Genomic DNA, 21144 nt, shown 5'->3' with positions numbered 1-21144 from the left:
AAATTGATTTGAATCTTTATTTTATCATTTTTATTTGATTTATTTTTCAGGTTGATTTTGATTTTGGTTTAACTTTATTTATTTATTTCTAAAAGGTTGTTAGGGTCTCATGACTTAGGTAACAAATTTAACAAATTAACCCGAGTTGATTCGAATTGATCTAATATGTTGTAATTTTAATAATGTAAAAAAAATCTTGATTTTTTTAAATTAAATTATATTTTTCTCGGTCATTCGAGTTATTTTTGAACTTGTTAAGTTGACAATATCACATCAAATCAATTTTTATATAGTTTTATTTTTTTCTTCTAAAAAAATAGATTAACAACGCCTGAATATTTTTTATCTAAAAAAAAAAATTATTTTGACCCGCAACATAATACATGCAATTATCTAGTCAAATACTAAATATTATTTGTGCCTCACCATACAACTCAAATTTAAATATTTGGTTCTTAAATAAAAAAAATTAAATCAATTTATAAAATTTGTTTTAGTATTTTAATTCAATACATTATATGCACTGAATTTAACTTCTTCATTTTTTTTGTAATAAAAAAAAACAAAAGGAATTAAACACATAAATAAATAGTATATAAAAAAAAATGTAAACTTTTATTGAATTGAAAAAGAGCTATGGGCTTGTTTCGGGCTTTCAGAGTGCGAAAACTTTGATGAGTACTATTAGCGAGGGTTTGAGAAGGTTGTGTTGGGAATTCCGACCGGTGATGTACTGATCTTTGCTCAAAGGAGGGGAAGCACACTGACACAATATTTAACGTAGTTCGGCAAATTGCCTACATCCACGGGAGAGTTAATATTATTAGAGATAGAGAAAAAATACAAAACAAATACATGGAGGAGGATCACATCCACTCTAACTCAACTCCCAACTCACATACACTGCTGCATATGGCAGTAGGGCTGCTGCCTCCTCTTTCTCTTTTCTTCTCTTCACCTCATTCTCTACACTCGCTTACACTTTGTTCTGCTCTCTTGCTGCCTATTTATAGGCAAGAATGGTGGCTCCTCTTCTTCAACAACAACAGCTGCACATGGGTTGATGCATTTGTCAATGGTGGGTGTAACTACCATTGACAAATGATAACCCTAAACAGAGTAGGTTGTCCATAGTTAAGAATAATGGAATGTGTTGGGTTGTGCCTTAGCCAACCTTCCTATTTATATAGAGGCAGTAGAACACTGCAGTAACTGTAATGATTATAACATCCTATATTAGAATCCTATTCTGATAGATACATGAGTAACTGTAATGATTATAACATCCTATATTAGAATCCTATTATATAATATGCCTCCTCAAGCTAAGGGTGGGGGATCAACTCGAAGCTTGAATCGAAAAGCAGTAAAGGATGCAACAGGAAGCGGTTTAGTGAAGTCATCGGCAAGTTGATCTTGAGAGGGAATAAAATGAATCTGAATTTCTTTCTTGGCAACACGGTCACGGACAAAGTGATAATCCACTTCAACATGCTTAGTACGAGCATGGAAGATAGGATTTGTTGAGAGATAGGTAGCACCAAGATTATCACACCAAATGGTAGGGGCAAAGACTGAGGGAACCTGCAAATCTGTTAACAAGTATTGAAGCCAAATGACTTCAGCGGTACCATCAACAAGGGCTTTATACTCAGCCTCAGTAGAGGAGCGAGCAATAGTGCGTTGCTTGCTGGATTTCCAAGAAATCAGCGTCTGACCAAAAAAGACAAGATAGTTGCCCGTAGACTTGCGATCATCAATACTACCAACCCAATCTGCATCTGTAAAGATATGTAGAGCAAAAGAGGAGCCTTGAGTGATATGGAAACCATAAGATGCCGTACCTTTAAGATAGCGTAAAATACGTTTGATAGCGGCCCAATGAGAATCTGTAGGAGCATGCATAAACTGACAGACTCTGTTAACAGCAAAGCATATATCTGGACGGGTGAAGGTAAGATATTGAAGAGCACCCACGATTTGACAAAATCGTGTAGGATCAGAGAATGAATGATCCGGTAATAAAATGACTTTCAAAGGGGAGACTGGAGTATCAACTGGTTTGCAGGAAGTCATACCAGCTCGGGTGAGGATGTCAAGAATATATTTATATTGACGCAGCATTAAACCCATACTGGTAGACTGAACTTCAATACCCAGAAAGTAGTGAACAACACCTAAGTCACGAAGCTTGAACTCAGAGCTGAGTAACTGTATAAGGTGATGGAGCATAGCAGAGTTGCTACCTGTGAGTAGAATATCATCAACATACACTAGGAGATAAAAGATATTAGTACCATCAGATAAGATAAACAGGGAGGTGTCAACCTTGGAAGCTCGGAAACCGATGGAGAGAAAAAAATCACTTAGACGAGTGTACCATGATCTCGGTGCCTGTTTCAAACCATACAATGATTTGTGCAATCTGCACACATGAGATGGAAGAGAAGAGTCAACGAAACCTAGAGGCTATTTCATGTAGACCTCTTCAGTAAGAACACCATTGAGGAAGGCATTATGAATATCAAGCTGATGAATCTTCCAATTTCACGAAACCGCAATAGAGAAAACCAATCGGATAGTGGCCTGTTTAATAACTGGACTGAAGGTTTCAGAATAATCAATACCTTCCTGCTGGGTAAAACCTCTAGCAACAAGGCGCGCTTTATAGCGCTCAATACTACCATCAACACAACGTTTAATCCGATATACCCATCTACTACCAACAACGTTCATCGAAGGATGAAATGGAACCAAAGACCAAGTGCGATTTTCGCGTAAAACGGCGATCTCATCACATATAGCATTATGCCAAACTGCATACCGATCAGCATCAGAGAATGCAGAAGGCTCAGAAGAGGGAGAATACTGTACCTGTGTGGAGGTAGAAGTAGCGGCAGCGGAAGCAACTAGATTAGCTGTCTTCGGCTACCGTGGTCTAAGAGTCATAGGATGTCTACTGTGTGCTGGTGGAGACGTAGGGGAAGACAGTTGTAGCGAGGAGACCTGTGGCAGCTGATAAGAAGACAAATCAACCATAAGTTGCAGACCAGCGGGAGAGGATGATAAAGAAGCAGCCTCAAGCATAGGACTGTCAGTAGAGGAGGGGCTGGAGGTAGAGACTGAAGCTGCAGGAGTGCTGGCTAGGGAGGGTGAAGCAGAGGAGGGACTGGAAAGTGCCCCAAGACCATGAGGAGAGGAGACCAATTGACGATCTGAACCTGCATCATAAGGGTTGGATAAACAAGCATGGGATGATGGCCAAGGGATGGGTGGAGGCTGTGGTCAGGTGGCTGTTTGGAGTGGCAAAGCGGAGTGTTGTGGGCTGTTTGGGTGGCTAGTGAAAGCGGGTAGCGGTGGGTGGTTTAGAAAATTTAGGAGGGTGACAGTAGCGAGTGGGGTGGGGGTTGTGGTGGAGACCTTTGCAATCTGTTCGGAATTATCAAATGGAAACACATGTTCATGGAAGCGGACATGACAAGAAATATAAATACAGTGAGATGCAATGTCAAGACATCGATAACCAAGATGCGAGAAACTATATCCAAAAAACACACATGGAGAGGAACAAAAATCCAATTTATGATTATTATATGGATGCAGAAAAGGAAAACAGAGACACCTAAAGGTACGCAAAAAATGATAATCAGGAGACCGTTGAAATAAATAATCAAACGGAGACCTGTTTCCACAATATGCCTATGACGACGCTCTACTGTTCCATTTTGTTCATGAGTGTGGGGAAAAATTAGACGATGATGAATACCAATGATCTGAAAAAATGTGGATAGTTTTCGGTATTCACCGCCCCAATCAGTTTGAACATCTTTTATTTTTAAGGAAAATTGACGTTCGACAAGAGTCTGAAATTGATGAAAAACAGAGTAAACATCAGACTTGGCAACTAGAGGATAATACCATACATAATTAGTATAAGCATCAACGAAGATAACAAAATAACGATAGCCATCTGAAGAAAAAAGAGGAGCAGGGCCCTATACATCACTAAAAATTAATTCAAGTAGAGCAGAAGTTTTGTGACTAGTAGGTCCTAAAGACAAACGCGATGATTTTCCTAAAGGACAACATTGACATTGAAAATTAAGACATTTGTTGTTACAAATAATCTTATTTTTCGAGATTAACAATTCAAAGATACGTGAAGTAGGATGACCTAGTCGACGATGCCATAAATCGACAGAGGCAGAAGTGCAGGGAGACCAATAGGCTTGAGGAACTGACGTGACGGAAGACTTGGTCAGGGCATAGAGACCATCTTTACTCTAACCTGAGAGAAGGAATTCATGGGTGTTGAAATCCTTGACATAAAACACACGAGGGTGAAATTCAAAATAAACATTATTATCAAGACAAAATTTCTGAACAGAGAGAAGAGGTTTTGTGATTGCAGGAACATGAAGAACATTAGATAAGGTGAAAGAACGATGTGGTGTATATATTTTTGTATGACCAAGATGAGATATAGGAAGGCCCTTACCATCACCAACATGCAAATTATCATTACCAAGGTACGGTTCTGAAGCGGTCAAGGTGGCAAGATCAGGTGTGACGTGTTGATTGGCACTAGTATCTGGAAACCAATCAATAGAATCGGTTGAGGAGAGATTGCGTTGCACCAGGTTGGCAGTAGGTTGGCCATAACCTCGCTACTGGAATTGAGGGCAATGGGGAGCTGTATGGCCGAAATTCTGACACAGTTGGCAGCGTGGATTCTTCCCCCTATTACGCTGCCAAGAGCCCTGCCTATTGTCACCGAAGTAGGAGTTTTAGAAGCTGTGGTGATCAGGTTTAGAGCCAGCAAATCGGTTGCCTCTGCTGTTGGACTGGTTGGGACGCCAGCCACCATTGAAGCGGCCCTTACTACGGCCAGAATTGCCAAAAGTCTGGCGCTGTGCAACAAGAGCAGAAGATGGAATGCTGGGTGTGGGCAGTAGAGGAGCATGTATGGCAGCAGAAGATTTGTGAAGAAATGCATGTGTGAGGAGATGACTGTGAAGATCTGCATATGATAAAGGTTCAACATTGGTAATAAGACTGGTAACTAAGTCTTTAAACTCTTCCCGAAGACCACGACATATAAATTGAAATCTTCAAGTGAAACTGGCCGACTAGCAGCGGCCAATTCATCAAATAAGGCCTTCGCTTTTTGCATAAATTGAGTTGCGTGTATTATTTAGATCAAAGAATATTATAGGAAGAAGGAGAGGGAATACTTTAATTTATAGTTTATCTCTCTCTCTCTCTCTCTCTCCTGCCTCTTTCGGGTTCGGGAAAATTGTAAAAGCAAAACGATCTCAAAAGAAAACCTAATGGTGAAATTAAATTAGAATAGATTTTTTTTTTTTAAAAAAAGCATGTTGAAGTGGATTATCACTTTGTCGAAGATCATGAAGAGAGCTGTGAAGTTGCATAATACGAGAGTTGGAGGTGGAAGCTAGAGCTCGCTCAAGAGTGCCCCAAGCTTAACAAGAACTTTGACAGCCAACAACAAGATGCAAAACTTCCATAGATAGGGAGGAAAGAAGAGCACTTAGAATGAGTTGGTCCTGTTGTTTCCAGGTTTGAAAAAGCGGATTTACCTGAAGAGAGATACCATCATGGGTAAGAACATGTGTTGGAGATAAGGCAGCATTTGCATACGCCAATATAAATAATTGATGTTTGTTAATTTGAGGGAGATGACTTGATGAGTGTGAGAAAGGGAGATAATGCTTGCGGCAGTAGAGGCAGCAAACGTGGGCTGCAAGAGGAGGCGTTCACCAGCCATGGCAGAGGAGAATCCAGGCGGTGATGTAGTAGAGGAAAGCAGAGGAGGCGCTGCAAGAGAAGAGGGCTGCACTGTCGGAGAAGAAGAAAGCTGGACTGCTGGTGCTGCAGAATTTGAAGATGTATGTGGTGGCTATTCCATTGAAGAAGGGAGGTTGGGAGGCTGTGAGAAAATTAGGTTTAATTTATTTTAGGGTTTTGGGGCTCTGATACCAAGTTGAGAATAATGGAATGTGTTGGGTTGTGCCTTAGCCAACCTTCCTATTTATATAGAGGCAATATAACACTGCAGTAACTGTAATGATTACAACATCCTATATTGGAATCCTATTCTGATAGATACATGAGTAACTGTAATGATTACAACATCTTATATTAGATTCTTATTATATAATACCCATTAATAGCAAATCCCAATAGGTTGGCAAGAGAGTTCCATGACGTCTCAAAAGGCATTAGCAGGGACATTCATGGGTGGCATGGAGGCTGAAATTGCTGATGGGATTCAGATTTTCAAACCAAAAATACTGAAGGATGCCATTAGCTTGGCAAGGATGAGAGATGATCAGCTCACACGAAAGCTAAATCTCTCATGGCCACCTCTACCTGCACGATCTCCTCTAGCTCTTCCACCAGCAGCTTGTGATGCTCCCACAATGTCTGTTGCTCCAGTCAGGCGATTACCATGAGAGGAAATGCAAAAGAAGAGAGCACCAGGTCTCTGTTTTCATTGCAATGATAATTTCACAGCCAGACATAGATGCAAAAAATCCCAGTTATTGTTCTTGGAGGGACATGCGGGTAACATGGGGGACATCAATGATCAGCAAGTACAAGAACCTAGACTCAAACCTAAAATTAATCTCGTTGCATGCGTTGACCTGATGGACAGCCCTAAGAACCATGCGTGTGACAGCCAAGTGGGGGATACAATGAAGTAGTAGTGCTGACTGATAATGGGTCAACCCATAATCTCATCGGCGATCATTCGGCAAACATGCTCAGGTTACCAGTGGTACATACAAAAAGATTTACTATCAGGGAGGCCATCGAAGAAAGGCTAAAGTGTCAAGGGCATCTTGATAAGCTACTGGTGGATTTATAAGGCACCAAGTTTTACCTCACTCTTTTCTCTCTACCCTTGTCAGGTCTTGATCTGGCACCGACATCCAATGACTTGAAATGCTGGGATTCGTGGTTTGTAGTTGGAAATTAACAGTTGACCATGGATTTTATTTGGGACAATCAGACTCAAAGGCTACAAGGAATAGACATGCAGGCTATTCAGTAGGCTTTACTAAAAGAAATTTAAAATGAATTTTGCTAGGGTCATACGCTGTTTGCATGTGCTTACAACCCACCATGAGAGCAACATCACATGATGCAAACACCTAATAATAAACAACAAAAAAGGCAGATAATGTCAAAAGAATATGATGATGTGTTCTAAGAACCCTGAAGTTTGCCACCAGCTGCACGTTGTTGAACTTAAACTCAATCTAGAAGGCCAAGGATGGCAACCACCGCCCAGCCAGCCACCAGCTGTCACCGACCAGCCGCCAGCCACCAGTTGCCACCACCTAGCAGCAAGCCCCCAGTTGCCTTCACACATGAAGGTTTAATTTTCTTGTTTTGAATTCGTGTATAAATAGAGTGCTCAGCTTATGTTATTATGTGTAGAGAGTTTAGAGAGAAACACTAGATAGAGAGAGAGAGGATGTGTATTAAAGCTTTTGTGTTATTGTAGGCTTCTTGTTTTTTGTAATAAAACTTTGTGTTTTATCCCCTCTTAGTGTTTCAAAGCCACCACCAGTGGTTTCTCCCACCAACAATTGGTATCAGAGTCTCGTTCATCAGAAAACAGAAGAGTTTTGGGGTATACCTGAATTTTCAAAGTTGTCAAAAACAAGTTTTGATCATTCCACAGTATAAAGCTCCTCCATACGAACTCACTGGTGCAAGAATCAGCTTGATCGAAGACCGCGGTGATCCACACGACGACCACGCGCATACCACATGCGCTAGAGGTAGACAACGACTGACGTCCATGCGTGTCATATATTGAGCCGAGCTGAGCCGTTTAAGCCGAGTCCTAGCTGAGCCTCAAGCCGAGTCCAGCCGAGCCTTAATCCGAGCCATGCCCGAGCCGAGCCGAGCCTTCAAGCAGCATCGTATGCGCGCCGCACCATGCTTTTTTCCCAGCCGCAGCCGAGTCGACCGAATATTCCCTAGAATATTCCCGGTTCGATCCTAGTGAACTGCCCGCCGTACAGAATTGGTTTTTGGACCGGTTCACCCCATTTTTGACTCGAGTTCAACAAAGTCAGACCGGTTCCCTACTATTTGGACCATTCCGGATCGATCTACAATGTTCATTTGGTCAAATTCGGTTCCTAAAAGGTGATATAGTCATTCAAAGAGCAAAATGACTGAAGAAAATACACAAACACTCATCTCGAAGCTGACCAAAGACAACTACAATAGTTGGTGCATTAGATTAAAGGCAATTCTTGGTTCACAAGAGTGTTTAGATATTGTACAATATGGTTATGATGAACTAGAGTCTAAAGAAGCAGAAGATACTCTACAAGAGGCACAGAAACAAGCCCTGAAAGTCAACAGAAAGAAAGACAACAAAGTAAAGACCATCATCTATCAAGGTCTTGATGAAGATACATTCGAGATCATTGCTTCTGCTGAAACATCACATGACATATGAGAGGCTCTCTAACAAAAATACAAAGGTGCTGACAGAATCAAGAAGATTCGTCTTCAATCTTTACGAGGTGAATTTGAGTTATTGCAAATGAAGTCCTCAGAATCTATTTCTGATTATCACACAAGAATTATGGTGATAGTCAATCAGATGAGGAGAAATGGAGAAGCCATCATAGATTCTCGAATTACTGAGAAAATTTTGAGATCCCTAGATCTAAAATTTGATTTTGTTGTTGTCGCGATTGAAGAGTCCAAAGAAGTGGACAAGTTGACAGTTGATGAACTTATAAGTTCTTTACAAGCTTATGAGCAGAAGATTGTAAAGCGAAATGGAGATAAGGCCACTGAGCATGCCTTACAAGCAAAGCTGTCTCTCAAAGACATATATGAGCAAGGGGAGACTTCAACAAGTGGATATACCACTCAAGCAAGAAGTCAACAATCCAAAGGAGGATTTCAGGGATTCCAAGGAAGAGGATCTTGGAATACAAGATTTAGAGGAAGAGGTGGTAGAAACACCACCATAGGAGGTCGAGGACAACAACCATTCACTCCTAGAGGAAGAGGAGGCGGTTACAATAACCGTGACAAGAGGAATACCCAATGTTATAGTTGCAATCAATTTGGGCACTATAGCATTGAATGTCAAAGAAAAGCTCCGTTAGAGATATGTGAGCAAGCGAACTATGCAGCAACATGTTTGAGCGCCATCACCAACAGTGAAGAATGGCTTTGGCACATGAGGCTTGGACATCTGAATTTCACAAGTTTGAAGATGCTAGCAAGCAAGAAGATGGTCAAAGGTTTGCCTCACATTGATCATCCAGATAAAGTCTGTGAGAGTTGTGTCCTCAGCAAACATCACAGATCCAGTTTTGCCAAAGAAGTCAACTGGAAAGCAAAGAGGTCATTGGAGTTAGTGCACACAGATGTGTGTGGCCCAATAAAGCCTATGTCGACTGGACAAAATAGGTACTTCCTCACTTTTATTGATGATTTTAGTAGAAAGACGTGGATATACTTTCTGAAGAGGAAGTCAGAAGTATTCAATTGTTTTAAAGATTTTAAAGCAATTATGGAGAAGCAAAGTGGCTATAAGATCAAAACAGTGAGATCTGATCAAGGTGGAGAATATACAGCAAATGACTTTGAAGCTGTTTTTACACAACAAGGCATCAGACATCAAACAACACCAGCTTATACACCACAGCTGAATGGTGTAGCTGAGAGGAAGAATCGAACGATTCTTGACATTGCAAGAAGTTTGCTCAAAGCAAAGAAGCTGCCCAAGCAATACTGGGCTGAAGCTGTATCATGTGCAGTGTATCTACTGAATCGCTGCCCAACCAAAAATTTGCAAGGTGTCATTCCAGAAGAAGCATGGAGTGGTCACAAACCAAGTGTTACTCATCTTTGAGTCTTTGGTTGTGTGGCATATGCAAAGATCCCAGATGCAAGAAGGACAAAACTCGATGATAAAAGCAAGAAATGCATCTTTGTCGGATATGGTGATAGAAGAATGGGATACAAGCTGTATAATCCCATCATGAAGAAAGTAATTATGAGTAGAGATGTTATCTTTGAAGAAGATAAATCTTGGCAATGGAATGATGACCGAGAAGCAGTCAAATGGATCAACACTGATTTGATCCTTGAAGATGAAGAAGTACCAACAGTACTTGTAGAAGAATCGATTGTGCCAGCAGCTAAACCACAAAGTCCGGTACACAGATTCCCTATATTCAACAGGAGGAACACACCAGAGTCATCATCATCATCAACACAACCATCAGCATCCTCATCAGAAGGACCATGAAGGATGAGAAATCTTGAAGAGCTGTACGATGCCACTCAAGTCATGGAAGATACAACTTTGTTTTGTTTCTTTGCAGATAGTGACCCATTAAGCTTCAATGAAGCTGTCACAGAAGAGAAATGGATTAAAGCAATGGATGAAGAAATACATGCCATTGAGAAGAATGATACCTGGAAGCTGACTTATCTACCAGAAAACAAGAAAGTAGGTGTCAAATGGGTCTACAAGATGAAGAAGAATGCAAAAGGAGAAGTGCAAATATATAAAGCCAGATTAGTGGCTAAAGGCTACAAACAGAGAAAAGCAATTGAAGAGAGAAGAATTTATCAGACTAAAATGCATGCTTGGCATGACATCTCTCGATTGAGTTTAAAAGGGAGATTTGTTGAACTTAAACTCAATCTAGAAGGTCAAGGAAGGCAACCACCGCCCAGCCAGCCACCAGCTGTCACCGACTAGCAGCCAGCCACCAGCTGTCACCGACCAGCCGCCAGAAACCAGCGGCCATCGCCTAGCCGCAAGTCGTCAGCCGCCTTCACACATGAAGGTTGAATTTTCTTGTTTTGAATTTGTGTATAAATAGAGTGCTCAGCTTATGTTATTATGTGTGAAGAGTTTAGAGAGAAACACTAGATAGAGAGAGAGGGGGTGTGTATTAAAGCTTTTGTGTTATTGTAAGCTTCTTGTTTTTTGTAATAAAACTTTGTGTTTTATCCCCTCTGAGTGTTTCAAAGCCACCACCAGTGGTTTCTCCCACCAACACACGTGAGGTAGCTAGATCATTGCATTGTACTCAAAGAAGGGACTGAGCAAGTTAATGTACGTCTGTATGTATAGATATGTCCATTTCCAGAAAGCGGGAATTGAGAAGCAAGTCCAATAGATGCTGAACTCAGGGCTCATTCATCTTTGCACCAGTCCATTTTCTTCACCTGTAGTCCTAATGAAGGAAAAAGATAGAAATTGGCAATTTTGTACAGACAACCGTGCACTTAATGTCGCCACCATCAAGGACCGCTTTACCATTCCTACGGTAAATGACAAGCTTGATGTATTGTATATATGGTGCCTCTCACTTTTCAAGTTCCACCGAGTGCCGACTATAATCAAGTGAGAGTAAATCCTCTTGATGTTCCTAGAACTACTTTTCAAACTCATAAATCACCACTAAAAATATCCAGTAATGCCTTTTGTTCTTAATTTATAATACACCCTCGACATTTCAGCCATCATGAACTCAATATTTCGACCCTATTTTCTTTGATGAATTTCCAGTATATTGTCCTACTTGGGATAAGCATATGATGTATGTTAAACATACCTTAAAGACTTCGAGGTACTATATTTTAAACAAGAAAATGCGTGTTTCGCCAGCAAGAATTAGAATACTTGAAGCATATCATCACTCATCAAGGGGTGAAAGTTGATGAAAAACAAATTGCAGCAATGTTAGCATGGCTAACTCATACTAATATTTCTGAATTACACATTTTTTTAAGCCTCTTTTGTTCAAAATTATGGCAGGATAGCTCGACCGCTCACCAACCTTCTTAAAAAGGGAAAGTTCAACTGGCATTATAAAGCTGAAGCAACTTTCTTGGCTCTTAAACAAGAAATGAGAACTACCCTTACTTTCATGACAATGCCTAATTTCAATGACTTCTTCACCATTGAGAAGTCTATATAATGCCTCGAGAGTGTTAAGGAACCACGCTAATATATTACCAAACCATTGTGTGAAGTCCACAAAACAAGAATAAGTGGTCATATGGGGTTTTGCGGACATTCAAAAGGTTGGCTCAACAATTTTATTGGCCAAAAATGTATTAAGCAATCCAAGAGTACACCAAGAAACAATGAAATCTGTTTAAAAGATGAAGTCTAAAAATAGTGTCTCCGGCTGGGCTCCGGCAACCTTTTCCCATTTCCTATCAAATATGGGATGATATCACCTTTGATTTCATTGAAGGATTACCAATCTCCTTCAACAAGGACACGATCTTGGTAGCTGTTGACAGGTTGAGTAAGTCTGCACATTTTTTAACCCTATCTCATCTTTCCACTGCTAAAATCATGGCTGAAAAATTTGTTGGAGGAGTAATCAAATTGCTCGACTTACCCAAGTCTATCATTAGTGATTGGGACCCTGTCTTTATCAACAAATTTTGGCAAGAGTTCTTCAAAATGTCAGGTACAAAACTATAACTCAGCCTTTAGTGGATACTAATACACCCAATGGGTTAAACGAGGGGATAAATTTGAGGAAGAAAACTTGGCCTAATGGAAGCATCTACTAGAAGAGGAGGCCATGTAAGAGACGGATTAGTCTCTGCTTGAACAGTTTCAATATGGGGACCTCAAGGACATGAGTCCACTTGAAGGTGGGAGTACGGTTACGCGACGACGGTCAAGAGAGGCCTATAACCAAATCACAGGTATGATGGATGAGGGGCTGGGCGTGGAAGATCGTTGCATGCCCGTAGATGTTTTTGCAATTCAAAAATATTTTAAAAAAAATTTAATTTTTTTTTATTTTTATTTCAAATTAATATTTTTTTTGACAATTTCAAATTATTTTGATATGCTGATATCAAAAAAAAATTTTAAAAATAAAAAAAATATTATTTTGATGCATTTCCGAGTGAAAAACACTTTGAAAAACAACAGTAACCACAATTCTTTTTGTTATTAGTTAATATGACTCTTTTATTTAGGTTGAATGTACTGGTTTATTGCTTATAAAAAGCAGCCTAGGATATCCTTATAATATACAAGAAAAATGAACATAAACTAAAGCACTAGAGAAAATACTATAGGTTTCTTTATAAGAAAAATTAACATAAATTTGTGAATTGTTATAGTGTTTATCTCATTATTTTTTTTCTTTTCCTTTTCTTTTTGTTTTTTTTTGTTATGCTTTTTTTTAAAAAAAAAATTGTTAAATTTTTTTCTTTTTGTTTTTTCTTTATGTGAGTAGCATGGTTTTCGAATTTATCAATCAAGGTAGCTCAGGTTTCTCTAGTTTATGAGTTTGGTGGGGTTAATTTCTTTTTCTTTTCCTTTTTCGTTTCTCTTTCTTTAAGTGAACTTGACTTTTTATAGTCTATTTTTTTGTTTTATAGTTAAAAAGATAGTTTTAAAGAAAAATCATGTTATTAAACTATATAAAGTAAAAAAATTAAAAGATAGAGGGAAATCATTGTTCACCCAGCACTTGCATTGTTACAATAGTAATCCATAATGTTTTGTTTTTTTTTTTAAAAAAAAAATTTGTTATGATTTTTTTAAATATGTTTTTATCGATTTCATCCTTTAAAATTGAGATTGTTGAGAATTTAACTTCATAATTTACTTCCTTTTATTTTCCCTTTATATGAGGTTAGTGTGGTTTAAAGGTTTGCCAAGGCAACCCAGGTTGCCTCGGTTTACAAGTTTGGTGGGTTGTTTTTTTTATAATTGAACTTGACTTTTTTCTTTTTATAATCTATTTTTTTCTCACATAGTTAAAAAAAATTTTTTTAGAGAAAAGTCATGTTATTAAACTTTATAAAGAAACAAGAATTAAAGGTTGTAAGGAAATCACTATTCACCCATTCGCATTGCACTATAAATGGCAATAATAATCCATAATGTTTTGCTTTCTTTCTTTTTTCTTTTTGAATTTTTTTTTATACTTTTTTTTTCAAATATGTTTTTTTCAATTTGACCTTTTAATATTGGGATGATTGAGAATTTAACTTCATAATTTGTTTCTTTTTATTTACATTTCTATAAGGTTAGCATGGTTTGCGGATTTGTCAGGGTAACCCAAGTTGCCATGGTTTACGAGTTTGGTGGGGTGTCTTTTTTTTTTTAATTGAAATTCATTTTTTATTGTCTATTTTTCTCATATAGTTAAAAAAAATAATTTTAGAGAAAATTTATGTTATTAAACTTTATAAAATCCATGAACCTATTCACATGTTTGGCTGATTGATTTGGTTGGTGGGTTTGACAAGTTTAACTTTTTTCAGTTAGTTTTTTTTTTTCTTATTTCATCTTTAGATACTAGGTTAATTGACAATTTAGTTTCATAATTGGTTTTGTTTCACCTTTTATGAGGTTATTGCGATCTAAAAAAAATCTTGGTATTGGGTTGGTATTTGATTTCGCAATCGTCTATTTTTGTTATCATATAGTTAAATAAAAAATAGTTAAAAAAAATTTATAATCCAAGTAAAGTCCATAACTCAGTTCACAAGTTTGGCATGCTAGCTCGGCTTACCCGATTAACATGTTTGATAAGTTTACTTACCGATAAGATATGCTTTTTTTTTTTGTCTTTTAATTGTTTTTAATTTATTAATTTTTGATTTCATCTTTTAATATTGGATTGGTTGAGAAATAAGCTGATTTATGGATTTTATTTTGTTTTTATGGGGATAATTGTCTCAAATAAATGTCTATTTTGAGGTTGGCGCTCAATTTTCTTAGTATCTATTTTTATCATATAATTAAATAAAAAAATTTATAAAAAAAAGTTATTAATCCTATTAGAGTTCATGACTCGGGTCGCCGGGGGACCGAGGTCTATCCAATATGTCATTGTCTTAATATTTTTTTTAAAATGTCATCTTGAAGAGTTGAGAATAATTGGGAGGCTTGACCTAATGGTTAGCCAATCTTTTCTATATATATATATAGAAAAGATTGGCTAACCATTAGGTCAAGCCTCCCAATTATTCTCAACTATATATATATATATATATATATATATATATATATATATATATATATATATAGGGTAATATACAATAGTAATGGTGGAGATTACAACATAAGAGTATGATTATAATATTTTCTATATAGTATATTTTCTATAATATGCCCCCTCATGCTGAGGGTGGAGGATCAACCTGAAGCTTGAATCGAAAAGGAGTAAACGGAGTAATAGGAAGCTGCTTAGTAAGAACATCGACAAGTTAATCATGAGAGGAGATAAAATAAATCTGAATCTCTTTCTTCACAACTCTGTCTTGTACAAAATGATAGTCAACCTAAACATGTTTAGTATGAGCATGAAAGATAGGATTTGCAGATAAATAAGGAGCACTAAGATTATCACACCAAATAATAGAAGCAAAAGTAGAACGAATTTGCAGATCTCTTAATAGATACTGAAGCCAGATAACCTCAGCAGTGCCATCTACTAAGGCTTTATACTCAGCCTCAGTGGAGGAGCGAGCAACAGTGCGTTGCTTGCTTGATTTTCATGAAATTGACGTTTGACCAAAGAAGACAAGATAACCACCCGTGGATTTGCGATAATTAGTACTACCTGCCCAGTCTGCATTTGTAAAGCCATGTAGATCAAAGGAGGAACTGCGAGTGATATGTAAGCCATAGGTAGTACCTTGTAGATAACATATAATGCGTTTAACAGCACCCCAATGAGAATCTGTAGGAGCATGCATAAACTGACAAACTGTGTTAACTGCAAAGTGGACATATGGTCTAGTAAAGGTGAGATATTGAAGAGCACTCACAATCTAACAAAACCGTGTAAGATTAGAAAATAAAGGATTTGGCATTATGGTGACTTTGGAAGTAGAGATAGACGTGTTAACTGATTTGCAGGAAGTCATACCATCCTGAGTAAGGATGTTAATGAAATACTTATGTTGTTGTAACATCAAACCTATAGCAATGGATTGAACCTCAATGCCCAAAAAATAGTGAACATTGCTTAAGTCATGAAGCTTGAACTCTGAGTTGAGTAATTGTATTAGGCGGTGAAGTATAGTAGAGTTGTTACCCATAAGCAGAATGTTATCAACATAAAGCAGAAGATAGAAGATATCATCACCAACAAACAAGATATATAAGGAGGTGTCAACCTTGGAAACATGAAAACCAACAGAAAGCAGAAAGTCACTCAGACGAGTGTACCATGCTTGTGGGGCCTACTTTAAACCATATAGAGATTTATGCAACCAGCACACATGAGAGGGAAGAGTAGAATCAACAAAACTTGGAGATTGTTTCATGTAGACCTCTTCAGCAAGAACACCATTGAGGAATGCATTATGAATGTCACACTCGACGTCGCGGCGACCTTAAAATTAAATCTTGATTAGGGTAAAAGAACAGATTTCTGGCATTTTGTTCTTTTAGGAAAAAGGTATCGTTTAAGGAGTCGCCACCTAGTATTATAGTCATTAGGAACCCTAACTGGTCAAGAGAGATCCTATGGTACAGGACTGGTTGAGACTAGGGAAGGTATTAGCACCCCTAGCGCACCCTACCAGAGGTAAGCTGCATTGCTGTTTTAATCTTAACTTGCTAAAAATTTTTGTTGATTTGTGTGTAAGAATGTATGATATTATTGACTCCAACTTCAATGAATAAACCTAAGAAATAAATTTAAATCAATGCATGTGTATTTTTTTTTTTAAATGATGGTTTGATCATAATAATCCTAACTCTGGCGTCAATGAATATTTGATCTCGAATATTTCCAACTCTGGCATCGGTAAATATTCCACCATAAATAATTCCAATTAAAAATTCCAACACGAATAACTCTGGAGTTGAACTCTAGTGTTGGTAAATATTCCACCACAAATAATTCCAATTAAAAATTCCACCACGAATAACTCTGGAGTTGAACTCTAGTGTTGGTAAATATTCCACCACAAATAATTCCAATTGAAAATTCCACCACGAATAATTTCAACTCTAATGTTGGTAAAAATTCATAGCCTATATATATATATTATTCCTGATCCTAATATCAGTGAATAATAAAAAAAAAACATTTTGTTTTAGAACATATGAAATTTTTAACACCAACACATTGATAAAAAAAAATTTCTAAGACATGCAAAAAAAAATTTCTACACTTTTTATTATCTATACTTTTTTTGGGTCGGGCCCAACTCAGCCCAAAATGGGCTTGACTGGGCCCAGCTAGCCCGACCACTGGCCCAAGCCAATGGCCCGGCTGGTGTTAATTGGATGCACATGTGAAGCAATTTCATGCGTGCATCAACTGTGCGAAGTAATTAAATTACCTTCGCACAATTTTTACAATTGCACAATTTCAAACAAGAATGAAGAGAAGATGGTGTGCGACCTACCTGCTTCTGGAGATTGCGAGGCTTGCAGCAAAGTGATTTTGCTCTCGTCTGTGTATGACCTTCCCCTTTATGATTTCCTCTTGTTTTGGTGACGATGAAGGTCACGGCTTGCTGCTTGGGTTCTTCTTTCTCTGGTTTGCATAGGGGCGATTGAGAAGACGGTGATATCAAAGTTGATTTTCTGGGTTTATTACTAGTATTGGTCTTTGTTTTTTGCTCTGTGTACTTTCTTTCTCTCTGTTTTGCTGGGTTTCTTCCCTCTGTCTTGCTCTTTTTTTTTTTCTTTGCGAGGTCGCCTTTGCTCAGCCTTTATAGAGCCAGTGGTAGCCTCGGTGGTGGTCACGGCCGGCCTCTTAAATGCTCCATAACCGATGCCTTCAACGAAGAAACGTCCGCGTTGGCTACCAACAAACGAAACGCCTCTGCCTTTAATGGCAGAGCCGTTGCAGAGTAAAGAGACGGTGAACAGTTCGCAAAACGACCCCATTTCCATGTTCCAAAGGGCTGCGAATTTGGTCCTTGTAATTCTCATAATTTTGCAATCAAACCCCTGGTTAAAATATAATTGGATCCTTGCATTTCTGGGCCACTTTCAAGCTGGTCCTTGGATTTTAATTTTTGCAATTTGAACCCCAATTAAACCCCAAATTTTGATATTTCTTCAATTAAGTCCCTGATTGAATTAATTAAATTAATTCCAAGCTTAATTAAGTCCAAAAACTTATCGATTCTTCAATCAAACCCTTGATTGGATTAATTAAATTAATTTTCAAGCTCAATTAAGTCTCAAAACTTATCAATTCTCCAATTAAACCCTTAATTGGATTAATTAAATTAATTACAAGCTCAATTAAGTCTCAAAACTTATCAATTCTCCAATTAAGCCCTTGATTGGATTAATTAGATTAATTACAAAGTTTAATTAAACCCCAAAACTTTCCATCATGTTGCCCTTAACCCAAATTTTAATTCATTCTTCATTTTACTTGTTTTTCATCATCATTATTTTTTTATCATCATTTTTTATCCTTTTCGATAAATAAAATAGTAATAATAATTAAAATAAAAATGGTCAAAATTTGGGTTATGACAGTTGCGCCCTCTTTATAATATTTACAATGCAAAGATATTGGAAAATTCCATTTTCTTTTAGGTTTGTGTAGTAAATTTATAAAGAAAAGTAGATAAAGAAAGAACCTTTTTGTTTTTTAGTCTTGAAAACTTTGAAAACAGTAGATTGACACACGACCTTTACAGAGAGATGTAGAAATTAAGAAACAAGTCATTTGGAAGGTGATCCACCTTTTTTTTTTGTTTTTTTTTTGAAATGGATGAAACTGTTTTGGGCAATCTGCCCGATGATAAAAGAACGCGAAGAATTTCATGAGTGGTCTAATTGTTCTAAGCAACCTACTCGATGTTTGAAAAATACATGGATTTCTCAAAAATGGTCACATTGTAATGAGTTACCAGCCCAGATGGTCACATTGTAATGGGTTACCTGCCCAGGGGAAAAAATACGAGGATTTTTTTTTTAAATGGTCACATTGTAATGGGTTACCTGCTCAGGGAGAAAAATATGAGGATTTTTCAAAAGTGGTCACATTGTAATGGGTTACCTGCCTAGTGGGAAAAATACGAGGATTTTTCAAAAGTGGTCACATTGTAATGGGTTACCGGCCCATTTAGAAAAATACTAGGATTTTTCAAAAGTGGTCATATTGTAATGGGTTACCTGCCCAGTGGGAAAACTACGAGGATTTTTCAAAAGTGGTCACATTGTAATGGGTTACCATCCCAATTAGAAAAATATAAGGATTTTTCAAAAGTGCTCACATTGTAATGGGTTACCTACCCAGTAAAAAGAGAAAGGAAAATGAGGGCTCAAAGGCACACTCGAAGGAGGTGAGAGCTTGACGATGCACTCAAAAGGAGGTAAGGTAGGAAACGCACTACCTTTGATAGTCGAGGGCTTGAAGGCGCACTCGAAAAGAAATGAGGTGAGGGCTCGAAGGCACACTCGAAAGGAGGTAGGGTAGGAAACACATTACCTTGGATGGTCAAGGGTTCAAAGGCGCATTCGAAGGAAGTGGAAAAACACAGAGATTTTTCAAGTGGCCTAATTATCATGGGTGGCCTACCTAGGTTGAAAAATTCTCAAAAATGAAAATTTTCAAAAGCAATTTCAATCTTTGGCCATTTCAAGTTGGCCTTCCACTTGATGGATTCCGCTAGAATTTTCTCTTATGAAATTTACAAAACTCATTTTCCAGTGTCTCAAAGTTTAGATGATATGTATGCATCTTTACCTGATTTGAAATATAGGCCCCCATTTCTTCTTAATCTTCTTGTCGTTTGATTAATGAGGACTTGCTACCTCTGATTTAGGTCCTCGTTGTCGCTTGGCTTCTAGCCTACTCGAGTTAACTTTTGTAAGTCCTTTCCAAAATATTTATAATTTACACAGCTCATCCTTTACGGGGCCCATGGTGACCCTTTCACTTGCTAGAAATTTGATCAACTTGAGACAATCATTCAATAATTCCTTATCTCACTATCAACAACATTCGATGTCACTTGTTGAAAAGATCAAGATGCCTTTTGCAAACAAGAATGTCCCCTTGACTGATTGTAGGAAATTTTCCTACCTCTTTTGTTCCCCGAAAGGATCAAATCCTTTTTTAAGCATAATGTTGCCCCCTTGTACGAGTCATTGTTCTAAAGTGTGCTCCATTATACACTCAGAAAAATGATGGTTTTGAGTAACCCTTCTCTCCTTTTTTTTTTTAATAAAAAAAACCTTGTCTAGAATGAATTTTGAAATCTTGATCTTGCATTTTGAAAATAAAAATTATTTCGATATGAGTCTAAAATAATTTGCTTTTGAAATCTTGCAACTCCTTAGTTATTTTCTTTCTTGGAAAAGAGATTATTTTCTCTTATGTTTGGCAATGAAGTCTTCGGTGAAAATACATCATGAGATGACCTTTTGTTTTTATAGGTTTTCTGAGTGGAAGGCTCGAGAAAAAGCTCGAGATTTTATTTGAAAAAAAAACTTGTCTCTTTTTGAACACTCATTTTTATCAGCATGAATAATAATGAATAGTTTGTTCTTGATGGCATGAATCTTATGAAAAAGTATTCTTTGCATTTTGAGAGCATTGTTTATTGTTCTAAGTTGCTTGCTTGCTTGATTAGAAAGGACTTCTACAGGCATGTAACACATGCTGTGGTTTTTTGCTATGAAAGAAAAGGATTCATAAGGCTCAAAAAGTGTTTCAGGTTTTCAAAGACTAAAGATCACTATCAATAGTTTGACTATTGACGTCATTCATATTTTCTTTTTCCACTCTTCTTTGATTTGCCTTTTTTTTTTATTGCTTTGCTAGAGCATACTCACTTTATCTTGGTTATCACTTTTTCTTGTGATTTGGGCATGCCCCCTAGCATTTGAGTTTCTTAGGCTGTTTTGCCTTTTGGCTTTCTCACAGCTTTATCATTTTTCTTGATCATTGAAATTTCACTTACCCCCTGTGTGGGGTGTGATCTTAGTCATGATTTTTTCCATGAAAGAAAAATTATTCAGGCTCAAAGAGGGATCGCAAGGGATGTACTTATTTTAGAATGTGAAAGGAATAACAAAGATGGCCTCTCCTCATTTCAAGCGCAAGCAGCTATGATCAATAAACTTTGACTTCATCTAGT

Source organism: Populus alba, chromosome 3 (genome assembly GCF_005239225.2).
Source record: "Populus alba chromosome 3, ASM523922v2, whole genome shotgun sequence".
In the NCBI taxonomy this organism is placed as follows: Eukaryota; Viridiplantae; Streptophyta; class Magnoliopsida; order Malpighiales; family Salicaceae; genus Populus; species Populus alba.
Note: the sequence above shows the minus strand (reverse complement) of the source record.